Raw genomic sequence first — 26,732 nt, 5'->3', positions numbered from 1 at the left:
CTTGCAATGAAAGTTTTGGAAACAGTTCCTCTTTGGAACAAAGCACGATACTAGATTGCATTTTGAAAATCCAGATGGACAATAAGGACAATGACCTTTGGGACCGTATAGAGGCCAGTGCTCGTTATTATCAAGTCGGACATCTTGGGCCTCAGTCGGAGCTGTTGGCTTCCTCCTCTTCTTTTGTGGTGGTGTTACGTCTATTGAGGGCCTTCCTACTTTCCTTTTCCCTGAAAACATCAAACCATTGGCAGTATCTGCCCTGAATGACTTCAGTGAGGTCTTCTTGTCCAGAGATTCTCTTCCAAATACCAGCCAGGCATTTACAACACTCAGATCTAGCATAAATCCAAACAATCTCATGTACCAACACCTAGTTCTCATTGGTACTCTGTAGAGCTATATCAGCATACCAGCAACATCAACTCCTCCCATATGCTTGTTGTACTGACGTACAATACTGGGACAGGGTACATTATTTCTTCTTTTTTCATTGCTGTCCCATCATTTTACTGTTGAGAGTGGTTGGACACCACGAAATGAGCTTGCAAGTGTCACGATTTTATGGTTTTGAATATCCGCCGTAACCATGTGTAATATACTAATCGCACAGGTACCAACTATGGGCAATGTCGCTCACAGGCAACATAAAAGTTTTATACTATTTACGTAATTCAAAACAATATTAGATTGAAACATTTCTGCTGTAAACTCACCTCTGGGTATTTCGTGAAGAAAACCTGCTAAGATCACCGCCAATTTATTGAAATCCACTCTTTCACAACTAACATAAGACACCCCTGTTGCTCACACAAGGAGATCTCTGTAACACCACTGCACAAACTGCCATCTCGTGTGGAAAACGAACTATTACAACAACTGGCATTTGCAGTGTGTAAAGGAACGTTGCGTGGAGGCAACAACGCCAGTAAAAGGCACCGGGAAGTGTTTGTTGTCCCATAAGGCCAACGAAAATTTTATCTTGCTTGAGACCAACACTGCCAAATAAAGGGTTAAAGTGACAGCTTCAGCAACCTGATTTCTCAGCTCTTGAAGAGAAGCTGTCATAGTGTCTTATGTGTCTCTACAGAAAAAAATCGTAAGGTGTGAGGTCTTATGACCCGAAAGGCCAAAAGCAATAAGATTTTGTTGTCGACCCCTCCCAGAACACAGTTGGTAGTTGTTAACCCTTAACTACTATCGACCGTCTCTCTGACCGCTACTAATTTTTGTGTCGAGATATTTCTCACACCCCTGCAAAGCCAAATGGACTCTTCCATGTACCTTCCTATTGGCTGTCAAGCTACATGTGCCAGCATTCTTGCGTTTTCGCTGCTTTTTGTTTCGTAATTATTAGCCTTGAGAGGTCTCACAGACGTAACATAGTGTTTGCGTATCGCGTTTTTATTGCATGCTACTGTTTCTCCATGGCGGAGAAAGATGGGCCTTCTGTGCAACGTGTGTTATGTGAGACAGATGTCTTCACTTGCAAGACGAGCCTCAGACACCTAAAGAAGAATTCGAATATCGGAAACCGTGCACCTTTTGCCCTCCTCGTCTGAAGAGGAAAACAGCGTAGTGTTCCGATTTGTTTGGACTGTTCCGTGAAGGTCTGCGTGAAGTGGTAGCAGGTGTAAATTGACTCAAGTAGGATTCAGTGGAACATGAGAACAAGTATTTAGTTTTTACTTGTAATTTTAGAAGTAAAATGGTGGCAAAGTTTCTCCATTCATAGACTTACGCACTGAAATATTCACTCTACATTGCAAAGTGTGTTGTAAACTGAAAGCTGAATTCGTACACAATTTATCGTAAGTCATGTGGGATTTTTCCACCTAGTTATATAGCGAATTTGTAATATAATCCCTCTGATGATAATCTGTGTGTGAGTAGAGAGCTAATGATTTGCTGTTATTTTCGTAAAATAAAATATATTCCAGATGTCACTTTGTTTTAATTGTCGAAGGTCGAAGTGTTTAAAATACCGCAGTGTTTTACAAAAATCAAATTTCTACAAAAGCCACCTCTAAGAAGTGTAATGAATGACTGGAGGTCAAGAAACTATATATATATATATATATATATATATATATATTCAGCAAAATCTTGTTTATATATATATTCAGCAAAATCTTGTTTTTATATATAAAATAGAAAAATGCGGTCTGTGAGACCCCTCCATACTAGTTGTGTTCCTGTGAATGACCACTGTAGTTAAGGGTTAAATGCTGTTGTTCAGATAATGTCACAGCTCACGCTTAAAGTTAGGCGGGGCACCTTCTTCCATAAAAATGAAATCATTAAACTCTTCTTGAAGTTGAGAAAACAACCAAGTTTACAACACGTCCAAGGTAAGACATTCCGGACAGTTTTCGCCACAAAAAATAAAGATCGATAAATTTTGTGAACAGAAATGGCGCAAAACACATTTCGTTTCTGTGAGTCTTGCATGGGGGCTTAATTAAATAGAATGCAAATGGTTTTAATTATAGTCGTTGTTTGTCCGGTTACGCAGTCTCGTAACTGGTTGGCCCGGAATAATATTAGTACACAATCTGACTGCATAGAATAACAACAAAGAATGAAAGGAAATTTCCGTTAACACAATTAATTAATTAAGTCCCGAGCAACTATAAAAGCTACGAAACAACAAAGTACAAATGTAATTGTTCTATGTGTGGAAGTGTGATTCAACGTACACATCTGGCACGGTTCTACCTCAATAAGACAAGATATTTTAAACACGGTTTACACTGAAGTAATTAAAAAAACTAGAAATTCTATAATTGCATATAGAAACCAGAATTACAGTCTAACACAAGAACACGAGCCAGATGCTTTGTTGACTGAACCTGTGACCAAGAGGCATAAGACATTTGAAATAAAAATTTTTCTTTACCTTCATATATATTGACGAATAATACACTCTGATCATTACAACATCCGCAATCCAACAACATCTGGTGTCTTGCCCAACAGAACAACTGCACACGACATGGTCACAATTAGTACTCTAACTACGGCTACCTCAGAACTACTACTGCCCTCAGCAACTTCTCAGCTGCAACTGCCAGTGGAGGCGGCTGAATAATACTCTTTGGCGCAATCTCTGGCGCTGTGACTCAGTGTAGCCACCTTTCAGTCTCTTACATGTTCGACGGCGATGTCAGGATTTTGTGACCCCCAAATTCTTACATTATGGCGGTTTATTTTACCAGGCAGGTGAAACGTCGATTTATCTGAAAAGATGATCCGTTTGAAAACAGCATCCTCTGGCGTCTGCTGGAGAACTGAAATTAAAAATTCGTACCTCCTGCTATGATCGCCGGGACGTAACTGCTGCCGTAACTGCAACTAGTGCGGCATCATGTAAAATCCAAGCCTTTATTTTATTCAAAATAATATTCACGACAGTATTGTACATGGAATGTCGCTGAACATTGATCATATTCTCGTAATACGAATAAAAAGGACTTCATCGTTAATAAAATAATAAATAATTATTATTAACGACATAAATATTTTTCAAAAAATTATAGCTCAGAGAATACCCATGTAAAAAAATAAGGAAAATCTCAATCTTTTTTGTTATCTATGATTCTGTATATATACCCGGTGTTACAAAAAGAGACAGCCAAACTTTCAGGAACCATTCCTCACACACAAATAAAGAAAACTTGTTATATATATATATATATATATATATATATATATATATATATATATATATATATATATATATATATGTGTGTGTGTGTGTGTGTGTGTGTGTGTGTGTGTGTGTGTGTATGTGTGTGTGTGTGTGTGTGTACAGGGTGGTCAATTGATCCATTGATAGTGACCAGGCCAAATATCTCACAAAATAAGCATCAAGCGAAAAAACAACAAAGAACGAAATTCGTCTACCTTGAAGGGGGAAACCAGATGGCGCTAAGGTTGACCTCCTAGATGGCGCTGCCATAGGTCAAACGGGTATCAACGGCGTTTTTAAAGGGGAACCCCAATTTTTTATTACATATTCGTGTAGTATGTAAAGAAACATGAATGTTTTAGTTCGACCACTTTCTTCGCTTTGTGACAGATGGCGCTGTATTAGTCACAAACGTGTAAGTACGTGGTATCACATAACATTCCGCTAGAGCTGACGTTATTTGCTTCTTCATACATTACCCATGTTAAAATGGACCGTTTACCAGTTGCGGAAACGGTCGATATCGTGTTGATATATGGCTATTGTGAACAAAATGCCCAACGGGAGTGTGCTATGTATGCTGCTCGGTATCCTGGACGACATCATCCAAGTTGAAACGTCCCCTTAGAAAAATTGTACAAGACCGTGCTTAAACCGACACACAATATTTTTGGCGCAACGCAATCTGACTTTCAATAATCCCTACAAGAGAATGGCCCTGATTAAATTAACCTATACGTTTCACGAATCACTTACCTCACAAAAATCTTCGTTACTCAATCTACTGCAATACAGAGAGCGTCAATACTGCTACCTAAATAAAAGATTCAAACTACGGAAGGCACTAACTACTGATAGGTATAGTTAGCAAATGAAAGATTTTAATAGAGAACAAACAATGTATTTACCTTAGTAGTCATAATATATATAGCAGTTCATGACATCCATTCTTACAAATTTCAAAACTCCGCCATCTCTCTCCCCACATCCACCACTGCTGGCGGCTCACCTCCAACTTCGCAACGCTACGCGCTGTTCACATCCAGCTGCCGCTGCCCAACACTACAATGGCAGACAACAATGCAAACCAGCCACAGACTGCACACAGCACAGCCAGTGATTTTCATACAGAGCGCTACGTGGCGTTACCAATATCAAAATCTAAACAGCCTACTTACAAAGTGTCCGGACCGTTCACCGGATAGTTACGTTATTTAAGGAAACAGGAAGTGTTCAGACACTTGTGAAACGTCAACCACGATCTGCAACAAATTATGATGCCCAAGTAGGTGCTTTCGCTGCTGTAGCAGCAAATCCGCACATCAGTAGCAGACAATAACATTGAAGAACAGAAATATAATGTTCAAACGTACCTAAGTTCTGTATTTTATTTTAAAATACCTGCCTGTTACCAACTGTTCGTATAATATTGTGAGCCATATGTCTGTGACTATTATAGCACCATCTATCACAAAGCGAAAAAGTTTGACCTATGGCAGCGCCATTTAGCGGACCAACCATAGCGCTGTCTGGTTTCTCCCTTCAAGCTAGACAAGTTTCATTCTTTGTAGTTTTTTCGTTTCAATCTTATTTCGTGAGATCAATGGACCACTACATAGGATGTTAAAAAAGGTACGGCCAAACTTTCAAGAAACATTGCTCACACACAAATATAGAAAAGATTTTATGTGGACATGTGTCCGAAAACGCTTAATTTCCACGTTAGAGCTCACTTTAGTTTCTTCCACCTACGCTCAATGTAGCACGTTATCATGATTTCATACGAGACACTCTACCTGTGCTGCTAGAACACGTGCCTTTACAAGTACGACACAAAATGTGGTTCATGCACGATGGAGATCCTGCACATTTCAATCAAAGTGTTCGTACGCATCTCAACAACAGATTCGGTGACTGATGGATTGGTAGAGGCGGACCAATTCTATGGCCTCCACGCTCTCCTGACCTCAACTCTCTTGACTCATTTACGGGGGCATTTGAAAGCTCTTGTCTACGCAATCCCGGTTTCAAATGTGGAGTCTCTTCGTGCTCGGATTCCATGCGACGGAGGGTGGATGCATGTATCCTCGCTAACGGAAGACATTTTGAACATTTCCTGTAATAAAGTGTTTGAAGCCATGCTGGTACGTTCTGTTGCTGTGTGTTTCCATTCCTTTATTAATGTGATTTGAAGAGAAGTAATAAAATGAGCTCTAACATGGAAAGTAAACATTTCCGGACACATGTCCACATAACATATTCTCTTTCTTTGTGTGTGAGGAATGTTTCCTGAAGCACCTTTTTGTAACACCACATATATATATATATATATATATATATATATATATATATATATTTCATTCTTTAATTTTTTACTTTCGTCTTTTATTGGCATACGGTACATTTCCATACAGCTATCTCAACAGTGGAATGTCACTTATGACGATACGAACGTAAGGACAGCACAGCACACAGTCCCTGAGAGGAGAAAATCTACGACCCCTTCGGTTAGCAATCTGCCGCACGCACCGACAGCGCAGCTACCGAGGCGGACAAATCTGAAATTTCAGTTATCTGCAGCGCTGATGAGAGAACGTAAGCAATGTTGCTGAAGTAGTTTGCGAAAATGTTTTAATCATAGCAAATTAGCACCTTTTTAGCTATACAACGGTTCTCAAATGAGTGCAGAGAAAATATAGGTTAACATAATTGATTATTTAAAATTGTAAGTCTCATATCATAGCCTAATGATGAAGCGGTTTCTTTTCATTTTTGGTCATATTTACTAAGATACTTCGAAGTAAATTAACTCACCGCCCATTGTTCGAAAAATATACCATGAAATGAGAGTCTGAAGGGCAACTGATAATGTGAAGAAAGCAGTAATTGACAGTTGAAACTGTGATACTTCGAAATGCGTTTCTCCACTTCATTGAGAGATGAATGCTACATTAAAAGGCAAAGTACATTCATTTGGCGCGGCAAGGATTCGAGTCCACAACTTTCCGGGTTTCCAACTTCAGGTGCTATCAGTAAACCACCAGACCAGACGCGAATAAAAACCAGCTTGCCGCGTTTTCGAAGCACTGCTGCTCTCTCGAGATACTGCGGCTGTAAGCTGTGTGACAGTGACACTGTTTTCTCAACTCTGCAGTGTGGTAGGGAGCTGGTTTTGGGTGGGACGATATTGGGCCCCAAGTTTATTAACATTTTTATTAAAAACACACCATCCAATTTATTAAAACACAGAAAATGATGCAAGACAATCTGAACAGCTATCCGCAAAATTAATTAATTTCCTTTCCAACAACACATCTGTTCGTGGATACTATATAAGTTTTTTAAATGACTGAATGAAATTATATATATACCTGCGTATTACTCAATACATGTTTCAAAAATATATCGCAAATAACTAACAGGTCATCAATGTCATACATCCACTATCACGTGACTGTTTGCAGACAGTTGAAGCAAGACCACTGGTTTCAAGCAAGCGGAATAACCTAACAACATTAAATTCAAAGTGTGATAAAAATGGGAATCGCCGAGATAAACAATTTCTCTTTCTTCACTTAAGCGTAATTGTTCATCGCCACTATAGAAACAGACACTCTCAGTTCAGGCATTTATCTTTAGCTGGACCCATAATATAAGCAACAAATACATCAAGCTATCCTGTAACACACGAAACACTAATTAACAATTCGCCTTTATAATACAAATAGACACTGTAAATCCACTTAGAAAAGGAGATCTTCCCGCGTGAGGCAACTGTTTTGAAAATAAACGACAAATTTGAATTATAGGTGCGGCCAAACTTAAACAGGCAGCTCGAGCACCAACACCTTAGTCACACACACTAACAGGAAGGTAACCTGAGCGTGATCAGTTGAAGCATTCCTGAATGAAGATGTCTATATTTCGCAGTGGGTAAGCAGGATAGCGATTTTGAATAGCCACTGTGCGACACAACATAATCATGCACACGGTAATCGGAAGCTCACCATAATTTCTTGCAGATCGGAGAAAAAGTTAACCGCTCGACTAAAGGCTGCCATCAAGTAGACGTTATGACGAGTTCGCAACGAATGAAGAACCAACGGATGTTATTCACCAGGCGCTCTTGCAAACTGGCAGACAGGAACCGAACCTGTCACCACAGTGGGCAGAGGCTTCTTGCAAATTCAAATTCCGAGAATAAGTAGGGTTCCGTCCATCGTTCAGAGATATTTCTTTCAACGTGTTATAAATAGGAAGTGCAGGGAAGTTAGGACGAAATAGCTGCAGGAAAAATGTGAAGACGCCGGAAGAGAAATGATAGTTGGAGGGCAGACTCAGAATACAGGAAAGTCAAAACAACTTTCGGTGGCATTAAAAGCAAGGGTGATAACATTAAGAGTACAACGGGAATTCCCCTGTTAATTGCAGAGGAGATATCTAAAAGGTGGAAGGAATACACTGAAAGCCTCTAGGATGGGGGAGGGGGAATTTGTCTGATGTGATAGAAGTAGAAACAAGAGTCGATTTAGAAGATATAGGGGATCCTGTTTTAGAATCAGAATTTCAAATAGCTTTGGAGGACTTAAGATCGAATAAGGCAGAAGGGGTAGATAACGTTCCACCAGAATATCTAAAATCACTGGGGGAAGTGGCAACAAAACAACTATCCATGTTGGTGTGTAGAATGCATGAGTCTGGCGATATACCATCTAACTTTCGGGAAAGCATCATCCACACAATTTCGAAGACGGCAAGAGCTGACAAATCCGAAATGTTCGCACAATCAGCTTAACAGCTCATCAATCCAAGTTGCTTACAAGAATTATATACAGAAGAACGGAAAAGAAAATTGAGGGTGCGCTAGAAGACGATCAGTTTGGCTTTAGGAAATGTAAAGCCACGAAAGATGCAATACTGACGTTGCGGTTAATAATGTAAGCAAGACTAAAGAAAAATCAAGACACGTTCATACGATTTGTCGACCTGGAAAAAGCGTTCGACAGTGTAAAATGGTGCAAGATGTTCGAAATTCTGAAAAAGTATGGGTAAGCTGTAGGGAGAGACGGTTCATACACAGTATGTACAACAGCCAAGAGGGAATAATAAGATTAGACGACGAGGAACGAAGTGCTCGTATTAAAAAGGGTGTAAGACAAGAATGTAGCCTTGCGCCTCTACTGTTCAATCTGTACATCGAGAAAGCAATGATGGAAACAAAAGAAAGGTTCAAGAGTGGAATTAAAATTCAAGGTGGAAAGATATCACTGATACGATTCGCTGATGACATTGATACCTTGAATGAAAGTGAAGAAAAATTACATGATCTGGTGAACTAAATGAACAGTCCAATGAGTGCAGAGCATGGATTGAGGGTAAATCGAAGAAAGACGAAGGTAATGAGAAGTAGTAGAAATGAGAACAGCGAGAAAGTTAACATCAGGATTGATGGTCACGAAGTAGATGAAGTTAAGGAATTCTGCTACCTACGTAGTAAAATAACCAGTGGCGAGCGGAACAAGGAGGACATCAAACGCAGACTAGCAATAGCAAAAAGGGAATTCCTGGCCAAAAGGAGTCCACTAATACCAAATATCCGCCTTAATTTGAGGAAGAAATTTGTGAGAATGTACGTCTGTACTACAGCATTGTATGGTGTTGAAACATGGACTGTGGGGAAACGGGAACAGAAAAGAATTGAAGCATTTGAGTTGTGGTGTAATAGACGAATGTTGAAAATTATGTGGACTGATGAGTTAAGGAATGAGGAGGATCTTCTCAGAATCTGAGAGGAAGGGATTATGAGGAAAACACTGATAAATGACAAAATGACCATATGTAAACTCAAATAGTGCCAGTGAACTACAAATTAAAAAAGACAATCGATTAATATACAAATAGTAACCGGAATACCAACATGCAATACAAAAACACTGGCGACTTATGCACCAGCCTAATATTTATATACCAAATACACACACAAATCCTCTACAGGGAACACATGTTACTTGCAAATGAACTTACTGTTTTTAATTCCTTTACAGTTTTACCTCTGTGGCAAATGGAAATTTGTGTTTGTTTCTAATAACTTCTCTCTCAAAATGTGTTTAACTTTTACTGGTTTTTGATAATATTCCTTCTTGACTTACTTTTGCTTATTGATTATTGGTGCGCAGTAGGTTAGTAATGTAACACACAGGCTGTTGAACACAGTATTGAAAACATTATCTAGGTTGCTGGCTTCTAAATTTCAAAAAAAAAAAGTTTTTATCTCGATACATGACCTTTTTTTACTTGAACACGTTTTCGCATTTGGAAAAAATTTAATATACCGAAGCAAGTTATGTATTTTCAAAAATGACTACAGTAAACAAAAAGTGAATGTCATCATTTAAAAATGGAATAAGAATGTATAGTAGTATTAAATTTAGATTATAGGACAAAGTTTGAGAAGTGTACCATCATGCAACACTTTTCTGTACAAATCTGTTAGCAAGAAGGTCTTATTCTGAGGCACAATATGTTTTGACTTTTTGTTTAGAATGACCGAAGCTTTATTACTTTGTGGCAGTTCTTTAATAATCCCTATTCTGTGTTTACTAAATAAATATTTTATTTTGGTATTTTCTAACGTAATTTCGGTGTGACGTTTTTTTGGATATGCCCACAATGTCGAATTAACGTGAAAATTGCGACAGACAGCAACAAAAATAAGTTGTAGCGGTGATTGAAAACTATTTTCACAGTTCTAAATGTAATAAATTTCAGTTCAAGGAATATATTCTGAGACAAAGGCATGTCTAACCATAATCTCTAGTACAGAACTATTAACTGAATAACGATAATAGTATGAAAATTACCTCAAATACATGTAACTTTACTTTTGGGTGTAAGTTTTCGTTTCACAGAAATTAAGTCAAAACAATATTAATTTTTTTGCAAGAATCATTTGGAAATCGGGAACACTTTCACCAATAAACTACATATTCACTAGTATATATCGACAGTAATTTTTTTCTTTTATATTCTGGTCATCATTCTTCTGACTGGTTTTATACGGCTCGCCACGATTTCTTCTTCTGTGCCAATAGCATTTACAGAGATCATCATCAACTATTCATTGGATTTATTCCTGTCTCTCTCTTCTCCCTGTAATTTTAGTCTTCAGCTGTTCCCTTTATTACCACTGAAATTGTTCTGTGACGTCGTCATTGGATTCAGTATGCTCCTTTCATCCAGAGTGTGTTGAGAATCTGCACACTTGTTGTCGATATACTTTATTTTCAAAGTCCTACGCTAACAGTGTCTCAAACACTCTTATTTTCTTAGTTTTCTGCTGTCCCACAGTCTGTGACTCACGTCCATGCAATGCTGTGCTTCAAATATACATTTTCTGAAATTTAAAATAAAGGCCAATGTTTGATGTTAGTGCAACTGTTTTATCCAGGAATGCTCTAAGTGCCTGCCATAGTCTGCTACTTATATCTTTGTTACTCGGTGCATCATGCAGTAATATATTTCCAAAACATATCTTTGATTCACCTGTTAAGTGGCTCGCAAACATTATATTATATTTATCACTGTTCTCATTATCACTACTCCTCAAGAATGATAATTATTTTCTCTCTTCAGTTTACTCTCAGTCCATATTGTACACGCACTAGACTGTTCATTCCATTCAACAGGTTCTGTAGCCGTGCACTTCTGCTTTAGGGCAGCATAGCCAACAGCCTAACCTACGATAGGTATGTTCATATCGTGCATTTCTATCCCTCATCTGAATCTTCCTTTTGTTTCCTTCATGGCGAGGGAGAGCAGGTGAGAAGAACTGCATCCCTGCCTTTTTCGCGTCTTTTTTGTTTTTACATTCCCCTTTTTCTTCTTAGTTACCGTAAATAGTGTATTTTATCTGAATTTCCATAGAGCTTCCACCTTCTTTTCTAGGAATTTCAAACATCTTGCTTCATTTCCTGTCACCTAACGCTTCTCCTACGTCGGAAAATCGTATGAACGTGTCTTGATTTTTTTGCACTTTTCCCCCAATTATCAAGGTCAACATCAGTACCGTATCTGTGGCGTATTTACAATTCACCTTTAGTCGTCTAACGTAACTCCAAATTTCTTTTCCATTCTTCTGTATATTATTTCATACAACGCTTTTATAAGACGGCAATTTACATTCCATTGTGAACATTACAGGACTGATTCCTATCACTGTCACCGTATCACGGATAACGTGGTACTGTATATAAGGAAGTTACGATGCTATTCTGACACAGCAGAGAACGGTATCCAGACTTTGTGTGTGGTGTATAGAAGTGTAGGTCTGGCCGATAAACGGGGAGATCCAGCAGAAAGACCAACCACTCCTTATTAGCTAGTAGTAGGTTGTGTTCCCAAAATGAATAGCATAGAGAAAGAGGTGATGACACTTTCTGCTGGACCTCACCATCATTTTTCATGACAATGCTGAAGCACGTACAGAGCAAGCAGTTACTGATTTGTGTGACTGATGGGGCTGCTGAGCGCTGTACCACCTGCTGCACTCCCCTGACGTAAGCCCTCGTAAGTTCAGCTCGATTTCTAAACTGAAGGAAACACTTCACGGTATTCGCTTCAGAACTGCTACAAATTCGTAGGGCAATAAACCGTGCCACTCAACTGTCAACACAACTGGCACTGCTAAGAGTATCCTACGACTTCCACATAGCTGGAAACGCGCTAGACACAATGCTGGTGACTACTATGAAGATCAGTAAAACTTTGAAACACTGATATATTTTTTACGAGCTCTAAATAAATAGTTGCCACTATTAAAGTTCCAACCCTCGAGCTTTCTGATACTGGCAGCAGATGTTGCTGTTAGCATATTACAACCATACTGAGATACATTAGATTTGGTTATGCAGACACTACATTCGGTACCTACAGGGAGATGAGGAAACAACATTACGTAAGACCTGTTTCTCTCCTTCCAGCCGTTTTGAAAGTTTTCAGGAAAGTGGACCATGACAGGAAACTGACTTACTAATCTTAGTAGAGCTTATAATATAGAAGTGACATAAGGTCACGTACGAAGGTAGCAACCTACCTAGTGAAAATGCGTCAATCTGTGGTTAAGCTGCGTAGGTCACACAAAATGCCAGACAGAAATAACCTAAACACGTCATGCGTAGTTTGTGATGAATAAAGTCACTCTTCACCTCCTGTACTACATTTTACGCGGCCTAGCCCGCTTAGCTACAGATCCACGCATATTTAGTAGAGCTTATTAACTGTCTCTAATTTCGTTGCCATGAACGATACTTCACACAAAAAACCAAGAAGATTTTACAGACGAAGTCCTAGCTGAGCTAAACAAGTGAAAAATTCTCCTGTTGGTGTATTACGGGAACTTGCCAAATTGTTTGATAATGTGGATCACAAAGTTTTATTTGGTAAAGTATTTTGTCCTTAACATCCTTCTCAGATGGGTAGCCTTACCATCATAACCGAACGCAGATGATCTCCTTGAGTCCTTGTCAGAGGCATAAAAGTAATCTATGAATCGGGGACAATCACTTGTGTCGTCCTACAAGAATTGGCATTTGCCCTGCTCTTACTTTCCAGCAGTATAAATCATCTCCCACTGCCTTTGAAGAATGTTCGAAAGACTGCAATCTTTGCTTGTGAGACGAGAATACTAATTAACGGCTCAAAGTCGCCTTTATCTGACAGAGCTAAGATTAAGGCTTTACGCCCTTTCAGTTTGTGTGCAGTAAACCGTGTTAATACTACAAAGACCCATATTACGATATTTCAATGAAGCAAAAATACCCTGATAATACCAGGACTAGACATAAATGTTCGCTCAGTAATTCAAGCACTGTGTGTAAAGTTCCTTGGGGTCTATCTGGATAACAAGTTAAAACGGAGTCAACAAGTGAATAAGCTAATCGTGAAATTCAGTTCAGCATGTTCTGCACTTTGAAGTGTTACTCAGTGTGCTAACTTGGAGACAAGATCGTTGGTTTATTTCGAAAATTTTCACTCCTTGTTGTCATATGGGACTAACTCCTAAGAAAGTAGGTGAGGTACTAATTCATCAGAAGCGAGCACTAAGAACATTGTCTAAGCGAGAGAAGTGCAGATCTTTCAGAGGCATTTTGTAGGATGTCGCTTTCTACAGCGTCTGCTCTTTAAACGTTACTGTTGGTTTCAGTAAATAACGCCAATAAATGAAACAGATCTTTCAAAATTTTATTTAATATAATTTGGAAGTGCTACACAGTTCAGAATTTGCAGCTTAGCTCCTTCCGGTTTCCAATGATTTGCATGTACGAGGTGCATTCAAGTTCTAAGACCTCCGATTTTTTTTCTAATTAACTATTCACCCGAAATGGATGAAACTGGCGTTACTTCTCGACGTAATCGCCCTGCAGACGTACACATTTTTCACAACGCTGACACCATGATTCCATGGCAGCTGCGAAGGCTTCTTTAGGAGTCTGTTTTGACCACTGGAAAATCGCTGAGGCAATAGCAGCACGGCTGGTGAATGTGCGGCCATGGAGAGTGTCTTTCATTGTTGGAAAAAGCCAAAAGTCACTAGGAGACAGGTCAGGTGAGTAGGGAGCATGAGGAGTCACTTCAAAGTTGTTATCACGAAGAAACTGTTGCGTAACGTTAGCTCGATTTGCGGGTACGTTGTCTTGGTAAAACAGCACACGCGCAGCCCTTCCCGGACGTTTTCGTTGCAGTGCAGGAAGGAAATTTGTTCTTCAAAGCATTTTCGTAGGATGCACCTGTTACCGTAGTGCCCTTTGGAACGCAATGGGTAAGGATTACGCCCTCGCTGTCTCAGAACATGGACACCATCAGTTGTTCAGCACTGGCGGTTACCCGAAATTTTTTTGGTGACAGTGAATCTGTGTGCTTCCATTGAGCTGACTGGCGCTTTGTTTCTGGATTGAAAAATGGCATCCACGTCTCATCCATTGTGACAACATACGAAAAGAAAGTCCCATTCATGCTGTCGTTGCGCGTCAACATTGCTTGGCAACATGCCACACGGGCAGCCATGTGGTCGTCCGTCAGCATTCATGGCACCTACCTGGATGACACTTATCGCATTCTCAGGTCGTCATGCAGGATTGTGTGCACAGAACACACAGAAATGCCAACTCTGGAGGCGATCTGTTCAACAGTCATTCGGCGATCCCCCGAAACGATTCTCTCCACTTTCTCGATCATGTCGTCAGACCGGCTTCTGCGAGCCCGAGGTTGTTTCGGTTTGTTGTCACACGATGTTCTGCCTTCATTAAACTGTCGCACCCACGAACGCACTTTCGAACACATCCATAACTCCACCACATGTCTCCTCCAACTATAGATGAATTTCAATTGGTTTCACACCACGCAAATTCAGAAAACGAATGATTGCACGCTGTTCAAGTAAGGAAAACGTCGCCATTTTAAGTATTTAAAACAGTTCTTATTCTCGCCGCTGGCGGTGAAATTCTACCTGCCCTACGGTGCTGCCATCTCTGGGACGTATTGACAATGAATGCGGCCTCATTTTAGAAACAATGCGCATGTTTCTATCTCTTTACAGTCCGGAGAAAAAGAATCGGAGGCCTTAGAACTTGAATGCACCTCATAGAATACGGTCTCTGCCATTTTCCGAGCGTCCAGTTCTTCCTTCCACATTCTGGAGCCTTCTCTATCCTTGTCTCCTTGGATATGCTTACATCACAAATGGAGAGTAATGAAATTTCAAGACAGATGAGAAAAAGGCCATTTTTTTTTGTTCTATGTTAGACATATACACAGCAGTTTGGAAACTGCAGGGACCACTGTGAAACCAATCTACTTCAGACACGAGTATCGATTCAAAATACATATAGTCAGCAGATTAACTATTATGCCTGTGCTCAGATGTGTGCTACTTAACAAACCAGCGTTAATAGGACCGCTATATAAAATAAATTCACTGTCCTGACCAAATCCACGATCCGAATACTATTTTCGTTTTGATTCGTAAGTACCACTGTGCACATGTTTCTCTGCATCAGCCACTGACTCTGCTATAAAATATTACTGAAAAACGTTTTTGCTGGCGGTAAGAAACTCACAGAAGCGGTTATAGATTTTACAAGGTTATTACATATTTTTGGTAGGAGTCGCAAAACATAAAGCTAATTCTCCTACTTCTAAAACGTTTACTCAAACCAGGCTTAGTTTTACAACACACACGTAATTCCGGAGGACTGCCTTCGACTCTGGCAACGGCCCTGCCGCAGTGGCTGCACCAGTTCCCGTGAGATTACCGAAGTTAAGCGCTGTCGGGTGTGGCCGGCACTTGGGTGGGTGACCGTCCAGGCCGCCATGCGCTGTTGTCATTTTTCGGGGTGCACTCAGCCTTGTGATGCCAATTGAGGAGCTACTCAACCGAATAGTAGCGGCTCCGGTCACAGTAAACCATCATAACTACTGGGTGAGCGGTGTGCTGACCACAAGCTCATCCTACCCGCTTACTCAACTGCATATGACCCGGCGGTCGGATGGTACCGATGGGCCACTTGCGGCGTGAAGAGTGAATGCTGCTAATGCAGTCGACTGTGCAAAAGTAGTAATGGAAGCTGCCATATACCATGAACTTTAATACTTCTCCTACAGTATCAAAATGAGGAAACAGATAATAATTGTAACTATGATTATTACCCATTGTGCAAGCCTTAGGTACCACCAGGGACAATTTTTAAACTTCATCAAGGGTCTAGGATTAAACTGGTTAACAGTCAAATCACGATAAAACTGTTCAATTTTCCGGTGACGAAATGAACTTCTGAGTCACTAATTATGAGTAAAATTTGATTAGGAATTAACCTGGAATCTAGAGCTTTCGGTGGAACTTATACAGGATGTTCGATAATGTGGCGAGAGCAAAAATTTGAGAGGCAGCTCCGATTAAGACTGTTACTTCATTACGATGAGTAATAGCCCATGTGTAATACACGACCTAACGTTAACAATAAAATCTGTGTTATTCCTCATTTGCAGAGGTGTGGCTTAAATGAAGTTGCAAGGAAGGAGCAGTGCGAAGATGTCGAAGGTAATGACACGAAAATTTCAAATTCATCGAAAAAAAGGGGGAATATTTCTGCATTCATATTAAGGGAAACGTACGCACCATACCAACAGAAAAGAATTAATCTTCCCCCGCCACACTACGTAATCGCGCCAAAGCTAGAGATCGTGCAACAGAGGGGCTTAAGTCGGAGTCAAAACGTTCTCACCAAATTTAATAAATTTCCTCTCTTCCCTGATAATTGACAATTGTTCCATAAATTTGAACGGATAGTGTGTGGAATTACTTATCCTATTGATTAACAAGCCCAGTGTTTGTAGTGTCTTTGCTCTGTTCACACAGAGTGGCTGAGCCATACAAAAATCATTACTCCAGCAAAATTAAAGTCTTTCGATTGGAATATGCAACTCATTTTAACATTAGGAACTCTGAATGAGCAAATACGGACTTTAACTTGGTTCTGTGTGAGGCTCATTACTCAGAATCATCAACCTATTTACACTAATCACTCACATTTACACGGGCCGTTGTGGTCGAGCGGTTCTAGGCGCTTCAGTCCGGAACCGTACTGCTGCTACGATAGCATGTTCGAATCCTGCCTCGGGTATGGATGTGTGTGACGTCCTTAGGTTAGTCAGGTTTAAGTAGTTCTAAGTCGAGGAGACTGATGACCTCAGATGTGAAGTCCCAAAGTGCTTAGAGCCATTTTAACCATTTGAACTCACATTTACAACAACATCTCTAGGCTCCAGAATTTAGGAAAGCGTTGAATTTATACAGATTGGAAGTGTTTCTCAAGTAAAGAAACTTCAATGTTCGTGGCACGTGGTCCACGTTTGGATGAACAAAGACAGAAATCTGACTAAAACATCGCCCCCGAGACCTGACCATAATTGAAACCGAAAACACTCTCAAACGCTTAATGAAATAAATTAAGAAATTTCCAAACCAAAACAAAGTATCTGTCGTCGCTAACCGAAAATACGGAGATGTACGAAAACATGTTCTTAAGATCGTCATCCTTTCCACTACAGCGTCCGAACCAAGCACGAGCATCCCGTGGCGCCACACAGTTACCGTTGCCGTTGACGTCTGGGTCTTCTTATTTAGAATTTTTAAACAAAAAAGGTGAGCAGAGCGGATATCCAATACCTCTAGGAGACAGAAGATTGGGAAACGCTCTGGTTCACGCAGAATCAAACTTTGTCAGCTGTTCAAGAAGGATAGCAGTTGACACGAAAACCAGTTTTTTCACTAAATGGACTTACGTGGTTCTCATTGACAATGCTTCGCAGAAAATGAGAGAGAAAGTCTTCATTAGGAAATGAGCTCTTTGCTAGACCTCTCAGTAGAAGTTTAGCAAGGCTGGCACTACCCCTTCAGACAAATGAGTTTCCCTCATTGACAAACTGAAATAAAAAAATCTGTGGCTTCCACAAGTTGCCACATTAGAAATATTTGCGTTGTCCTGGTTGGTTTCTTCAACTGCTAATTCTTCAGTGTCTCAATGCAACTCACAATTTCTTGTAAACTGGAGGAAGCAATATGAGAAACTGGTGCAGCGTACTTACCAGCTTAGAACACCGTAACAGATATAATATAATAATGCTCTAGCATTTTTAGCACTTTACTTGATAACAGCGTAAAAGCCCAAATCTACATCTACATCTACATGGTTACTCTGGAATTCACACTTAAGTGCCTCACAGAGTGTTCATCGAAGCATTTTCATACTACTTCTCTACCATTCCACTCTCGAATGACGCGTGGGGAAAAGAAACACCTAAATCTTTCCATTCGAGCGCTGATTTCTCTTATTTTATTATGATGGTCCTTACTCCTTACGTAGGTGGGTGTCCACAAGAATTTTGTAAATAGATTTCGCCGCAATGAAAACCGCCTTTGTGTCAGTAACTGCCACCCCAACTTACGTATCATATCAGTGATACTCTCACCCCTATTGCGCGATAACACGAAACGAGCTACCCTTCTTTGCACTTTTTCGATGTCCTCCGTCAGTCCTACCTGGTAAGGATACCATACCCCCAGCAATATTCATGTCCTCCGTCAATCCTACCTGGTAATGATACCATACCACCAGCAATATTCCAGCAGAGAACGGACAAGTGTAATTTAGTCTCTCTCTTTAGTGGATTTGTCGCATCTTCTTAGTGTTCTGGTAACAAATCGCAGTCTTTGTTCTCCTTCGCCACAATGTTATCTATTTGGTCTTTTCAATTTACCTTGTTCTTAATTGTAATTCCAGTCTGACTGACAGCCCTTAGACTTGTCCGAGTTATCGTATACACAAAATTTATCGAATTTCTTTTCGTATCCATGTGGATGACCTTGCACTTTACTTTGTTTAGTGCCAATTGCCACTTTTCGCACCATACAGAAATTCTCTGTGGATCATTTTGTAATTGGAATTGATAGGCTTATGATTTTACTAGACGGTAAATTACAGCGTCATCTGCAAACAATCTAAGGGGGCTGCTCAGATTATTACCTAGATTATTTATGTAAGAGGGCCTATGACACTACGTTCGGAAGGCCAGATGTCACTTCTGTTCTACCCGATGATTTGCCGTCAATCACTACGAACTGTGTCTTCTCTGGGAGGAAATCACGAATCCAGTCACACAACTAACACGATACTCCTTATACACGCAATCTGATTAATAGTCACTTGTGAGAAACGGTATCAAAAGCCTTCTGGAAATCTAGGAATATGGAATCGATCTGAGATAGTACAAAAGATAAATGTATTAATACACAGTCAAATGGTTGTTTACTGTTTAAAAAATATTGCGTGACTGTGGCTCAACATCGTCTATAACTGTTATAGTACGTTACTTCAGTATAATATTGCAGGTTGGATACACATTACGGGTAGGTGACAAAAGTCATGGGATACCTCCCAATTCCAAGTCGAACTTCGATTATCCCGGAGCTGTGCAAAAATTCAAAGTGGCATGGACATGTCGTCGGAAGTCCCGTACAGAAATATTGAGGCATAGTGCCTCTATAGCCGTCCATAAATACGAAAGATTTGCAGTGCAGGATCTTGTGCACAAACTGACCGCTCGATTATGTCCCACAAATGTTCAATGGGATCAATTTTGGGGGATCTGGATAGCCCAATCATTCGCTCAAAATGTCCAGAATGTTCTTCAAATCAGTCACGATGGATTGTAGCCCAGTGACATGGCGTATTGCCAGCCAAAAAATTAAATTGTTGTTTGGGGATATGAAGTCTGTCAGTGGCTGCAGATGGTCTTCAAGTAGCCTCCCATGGCCGTTACTAGTCAATGATCGGTTCAGTTGACCCACTGAATTCCATGTAAACACAGCCTGTACCATTCTGGAGACACAATGCCTTCTATGAAATCATAATTAAATCAGTACCCTAAGCTGCCGACAGGCGTTGATATACATCAACTGGGACAGCTGAAAATGTGCGATTCGACCGCTACTCAAACTGGGGATCTCCTGCTTACATGGCAGACGCTCTATCTATCTGAGCCACCGAGGGCACAGGGGATAGTGCGACCCTTGCACGCTCCCCGTTAGACCCACATTCCCAACTTAATGTCCACACACTACATTCGTAGTGCCCATGCCCACTACACTCATTCCTCGCGGCAATCTTACCGAGTCCTGGAAGAGTTCGGGCAAAGCATGTGCATCACATCCACACAAAAAAAGAAGGTCAATGGCCGGTTAGACTTAACTATATGCAGATGGTATCTGTTATGTCCTATCTGCTCTGTTCTGTCCGAAAGAAGATACCGTCTTCATACAATACCTTGTTGTCAACTTGTGTCCATGCCTCTGCGGGGACTGAGCCACCCTCGAAACCTCCCATCGGCTCTTACCAACCAAAATCTGGACTCTTCTGACCAGGGCACGGTTTTCCAGTCGTCTAGAGTCCAACCGGTATGTTCACGAACCAAGGAAAGGCGATGTCGGGCTTTTAGCAATTTCACTCGCGCTGGTCGTCTGCTGCCATAGCTCATTAACCCCAGATTTTACCGGACTGTCCTAACGGATACGTTTGTCATACGTCCCACCATGACGTCTGCGGTTGTTTCACTTAATTTTTGCTTCTGTGTAGACACTGGCAACTCTAGGCATACTCCGGTGCTCACCGTCGTTAACTGAAGGCCTTCGTACGCTAAATTATCCGTGAGGACAGGTAATGGGTGCAATTTGATATTCTTGGCACACTCTTGACACTGTGGCTCAAAAATGGCTCTGAGCACTATGGGACTCAACTGCTGTGGTCATTAGTCCCCTAGTGCTTAGAACTACTTAAACCTAACTAACCTAAGGAGATCACACACATCCATGCCCGAGGCAGGATTCGAACCTGCGACCGTAGCAGTCGCACGGTTCCGGACTGCGCGCCTAGAACCGCGAGACCACTGTGGCCAGCTTGACACTGTGGATCCCTGAAAATTGAGTATTTGAATTTCCGAAATGGAGCATCCCATGCGTGTAGCTCCAACTACCACGTTCAGTCTGTTAATTCCCGTCATACGGCCATAATCAATTAGGAAACCTTTTCACCTGTATCACATTAGTATAAATGACAGCTCCCCACCGCTACAGTGCACTTTTGTACCTTGCGTACGCGATACTACCGTCATTTTTGCACGTGCGTATCGTTGTTCCATAACTTTTGTCACTTTATTGTACACTCCGCAATTGTTAAATAATTTTCTCTAATAATAAAAAAAATAATTCATAGTGACATGCCGGTTACGCAATTCCTCCATCCTTTAAGATATGCGATCAAGAAAATTATCACATTGAACTGATTCCTTGAAATTATAACATCGTTTAGATAAAATTTACGAGGATTTCCAAAAAATCGAAGCTTAAATCTCAGAAGAATTGGTTTAAAAATAAAGTGAATCGTAATGTTTTAAAAGGAAATATCAGATGCTAGGGAAACGGGAGTTGTGCAGGAACCTTTGAAGAATTTTCGAAAGGACAAGTATTTTTTCTCTCGATTGCTAAAAAATTACCTTGTGTTAATCTAGGTTTCGGCGTAGATAACTAAACCTTCTTCAGAACAATAAAACCCACAAGTGCCTAAGTAGACCTTTGTCAATGATTAAAAGACCACCATAGCTATACATTTACAAACGAAAAAAGGCCAAAACAAACAGTACATATATACAAAGTCTAGACCACTACTTAACTTAATAATGTGTGAGGTGGAGGGTACGCCATTACGTTAAGTAGTGGTCTAGACTTTGTATTTACTTACTGTTTGTGTTTGTCTTTTTTCGTTTGTAAATGTATAGCTGTGGTGGTCTTTTAATCATTGGCAAAGGTCTTCTTAGGCACTTGTGGGTTTTGTTGTTATGAAGAAGGTGTAGTTATCTACGCCGAAACCTAGGTTAACACTAGGTGCTTTTTTCGCAATCGAGGCGGGTTTCTAGTTTTTTAAGATATTTAAATAACGATTGCTGACGCGCTGTGATGTTGAAGGTTCTTAAAGTAATTTTTCAGCAGAAACGCCCCACATAAGCATGAAGCACTACTAACATTAGACCGCCCAATGAGTCAGCGAGTGTACCCGAGTGGAAAACATCGACGGTGATGGGACTGTTGTGTTTTGAGTTTCGGCGGTCAAGTAGAAAACGTGAAACAGTAGTCGAAGAGATGGACTGCTGCCGAAACTTCAGAGCTTTTAACTTCGGACCTTTCATCTTAAACAGCAGCTGACAGTGAAGGCTCGGATGTTCCCCGTGCGAGCTGACGCGTACGAGTGGAAAAATATGCCGGAGGAGGGGGTTTGGCCTCTGCCGGCAGTCCACGTGGAGAGCCAGCTTAGCGGGCTGCGACGTTCTGTTGCCGCTGCGCACTGGGAAGGCCAGGGTCGTGGCACTCCCCAGCGACAACAGATGGGGGGAGGGGCGCAAGAGGACGCCGGAAGGATTGTCCCATCCTGTGGCATCCATTATTCAACTCCATCCGAACTCCGTACTTCACGTCGCCTTGCCGTAACCAGCCAAGTTTGTCTTTACCGGACGCAAACAAATGTGTGAGAGAGTTAGTGTGCTGTATGTGCAGTTCGCTTGAGTTTTCGTTAGTATGTGTCACTTCCGTCATTTTATTTCTTCGGTTTGTTGTGTCAGTCACGGCAGTTGAAAATCTTTCTAGTTTAGGGCAGTTTGCATGTCAAATGTATAATTATTATGTGTATAATTATTATTAATGTAAGTGACGGTGATGAGTTCGTGGAAAGTGTAGTTTAGTATTAGTGTATTGCTAATTACTATTGAACAGACATGAATAGCTGATTGCGTATTCCCGTTAATAGACTCAGGTAAATTTTTCAAGCATTTGTTGTTGAAGTTTTTAGTTCAAGTACTCGTTTGATGCATGTCTCCATGCTGGTATAACTTGTGCGAGTCTTTCAACATCTGATATCTGAATAACTATTGCAACCTGCATTGATTTCAACCTCTAACGCTGCTCTCCATACGCTATGTCTCCCTCACATATACACGCGAACAAGCGCGAGCACACACACACACACACACACACGCACACACACACACACACACACACACTCTCCTTTATGGATTTCACTCCCAAACTACCACTTTCGGCGTCCAGTTTCATGCTTTTACGCCCTTGGTATCACCTGGGATTATTTGACTACACGTAATTATCTTTTTTTTATTTAATTTTCTTGAATCTATGTTGTGTAGAGTTTATGTCAGAGTACATGACAACATGTTCCTAATGATAAGTTAGAATAATAATGTAAATTTCTTCAAATATTTCTCCACTGCCGTATGTTAATTCTTCTTGGTACAAAGAGAGCTAGTCTTTTAGTCAGCTTACCCAACAAAGCTCTTTAAATCCAAATTCCATTCTGAACATCTTCACTTGTTACTCGATCTACCTACCCAATGTTAAGCATTTTTCTGTAACATCACTTTTTAAAAGGTTTCTTTTGTTTCTTGGCTGCAACTTTAACGAACTGCGTTTCACCTCCGTGTTGGGGCAGGCTACTAATGTTGAGAAAAGGTTTTCTACTACTGAAATGTATATTCGGTGTTAATGTGATTATTTCTCACAAATATTTTTCTGCTATTGCCAGCTTGTATTTTATAATCCCTCCACTTCAGCCGTCATCAGTGATTTTCATGCTCGAATGGCAATCTTGTCTACCACTTTCAGGGTCCAGTTTCATACTTTTACGCCCTTGGTATCACCTGGCATTATTAGGCTACAAATAATTCTCTTTTTTTATTTTATTTTCTTGAGTCTATCGTCTGTGGAGTATATCTCAGAGTACATGACAACATGATCGTAATGATAAACTAGAATATCAATGTAATTTCTTGAAAAATTACCCCAGTAGCATATGCTTGTTTTTATTAATACAAAGAGAGTTACTTGACGAAAAACCGTAACAATTCAGAATAGCCGAAAAATGCTGAGCAATGACACTACGTAGCAAGTGCTAAGAATAAATACGCTGATAAAAAGGCTGTACTGTCTTAGCAACTCAAATAATTTGAGTCTTAGCAGTTAAGAGTCTTTGCAGTGTCAACAACTCAATTGTTAAGTGATAATGTTGTGTTTATTCTAGTGCTGTGTTTGTCACACAAATACATATTGAGTAAAAATATAACTGAAGATATTAACGAGATGATATAAACATACAATTCACTTCAAATTGAAATAATACCAGCACATATTTCGGTGAAATATAAAAAATTTACTCTGGAGACATTACCCATGTTATGGCCTAGCTATGTTTCAGCAATATCTTTCTCCTAGGAGTGGTAGTCCAGTGTGTTTCGCAGGAGAACTTCTGCGGAATGTGTAGGGTAGGAGAAGAAGTACTGTTGGAGGTAAAGTTGCTACGACGGGTCACGAGTAGCCCTTGGTTAACTCAGTTAACTAGGATTGATTATAATGCTCATTTTAATGACGTAGTAAAGGCAAACTGGCAGGAAAAATGTAATATCTTCCTAACATGAACTAACGAACAAAAGGCCAGCGAATTAAATTGAATACAGAAGAACGCTCTTATAAAAACCTATTCACACAGTAAGGTCTACTGTAAACCAACCGACATTGCACGAACAGTCGTAGGATGTAAAGGATGTTATTATAGGAGACATATGATCAGACAATATATTTAAGACCCCATTCCGTACGACACACCTACATCGTCAAGAAAGGATTTCTTGGACTGTGTAACATAAAAGCACAATGAATAGTACCACTGATTAACGGGACATTAAATACAATCTAAACGTGTCCAAATTAGATAACGAGCAAATTGTTCACTTGAATCACAGGAGAAGCCAAAAACTAGCAGGAAATGTGGGTCATCTCCCTAAATAAAAGTATACATTACGTGAAAAGATACTACAATTATATTGAAGGTAAAGTAACTACTGTGCATAACATTCTATTCACCTAGAATGATTTACCGAATACCTTTCCAGACCCGAAAGGCATGTCATAAATTAGTGGCCAAATATCTGGCAAAACATCAGTAACCAGATAGTCACAACATCACTCCGCTCCGTCTGTTACGAAGAAGTAAACAACGTCATAGCGAGCCGCGGAAAACCACACAGTGTGAGTATAAAACTGAGACACACGCTGAGCTATATAAGTTGCCAAATGGTAGAAACTTCAGTGCACTTATTCACATGCGGGAACGGAACAGCAATACAGACATGTGCTCGAAGAAAAAGCTGCAATGGTAAAAAGAACAGCATAACGTATATTAGTATAAATCACATACTACAACTGGATTGGAAGTTGTTTCCCAAATCCAAAAACATAGCTGTACTTGCGTAATGATGCACTGATTTATCTTTAGGGTAATACAAATTTTACGTTAAAGAAAAACATCAAAGATTTACTTAGTATAAATTCTAGAGAATAGTGTCAAAACGTCCTAAAAATCACTCTTTCTTAGCCTGAAAACCAAGGAAATATATGAAGCATTTCGTTCTAAGTCCATGTAGAACACCTGTAACCCCAAATAAGTTGAGCAAGAAGCTTCCATTAAGAACACAAATATTAATTAGCCATTGATGTGGGCTCCTTTTGAGTCTGTGATCTTTCTGAGCCATATTACTATTTAAAAATCCCAGATCCTAGGATGCAGACAACGTTAAACAACACACAGAGAAGACAGACTCAAATAATGTGATTTTACACTATTAAAAAGAAAATTTGATTCAAGTGTGAGGAGAATATACTTATCACGCTAGATGAGACCTTTAAATTTAATAAATGACAGTTTACCTCATTGATGCCAAGTTAATTTATAGTTGTAGATTTTTTACATCGAAGGACGAAGAAATACTTTTTATTTTCGTAGAACACCATCATTTTGTTAGCATGAAAAGGAACTGTCCGGCATTTGCCCACGACGGTCTGACACACTGTTTTAATCTGCCATGAAGTTTCATATCAGAGGACATTCGGCTGGAGAGTGAAAAATTCATTCTCGATATTAATCTTCCTGTACAGCGATAATGTAGATAAGTAACATCAACGGCACAACCAGGACATAGACTCATCACGCTGCAATAATATCTATAGATAAATGTTGATGTCCCTTAAACGCTAAAGCATCCAATGCAGCCAGCAAGGAGCCGAAACACGTGCTGGTAATAAATATGAGAATAAGTAGCTGAAGCAGAAAAATTATTTTATAAATTTATGTACGTTCATTCTGCAATCCCTTTAGGATATAGTATCCATTCCTTTCGACAGATCTTTCCAGCCCTTTTCCGTCTGTGAAAGAATTACGACACAAGGTATCTTTGAAGTAATAAATTACTTATAATGAACGTCAATTACTACCCTAATTTCTGTGTGGTTTCCTTTACTGTTTCTCCAGTGTATTCTTTAAATAACACGATTTTGGGATCCAGTGAGGATTTCGACGTCACCAACAGCGGAGAAGAT

The sequence above is a fragment of the Schistocerca gregaria genome, chromosome 2, assembly GCF_023897955.1.
Source record: "Schistocerca gregaria isolate iqSchGreg1 chromosome 2, iqSchGreg1.2, whole genome shotgun sequence".
NCBI lineage: Eukaryota > Metazoa > Arthropoda > Insecta > Orthoptera > Acrididae > Schistocerca > Schistocerca gregaria.
Note: the sequence above shows the minus strand (reverse complement) of the source record.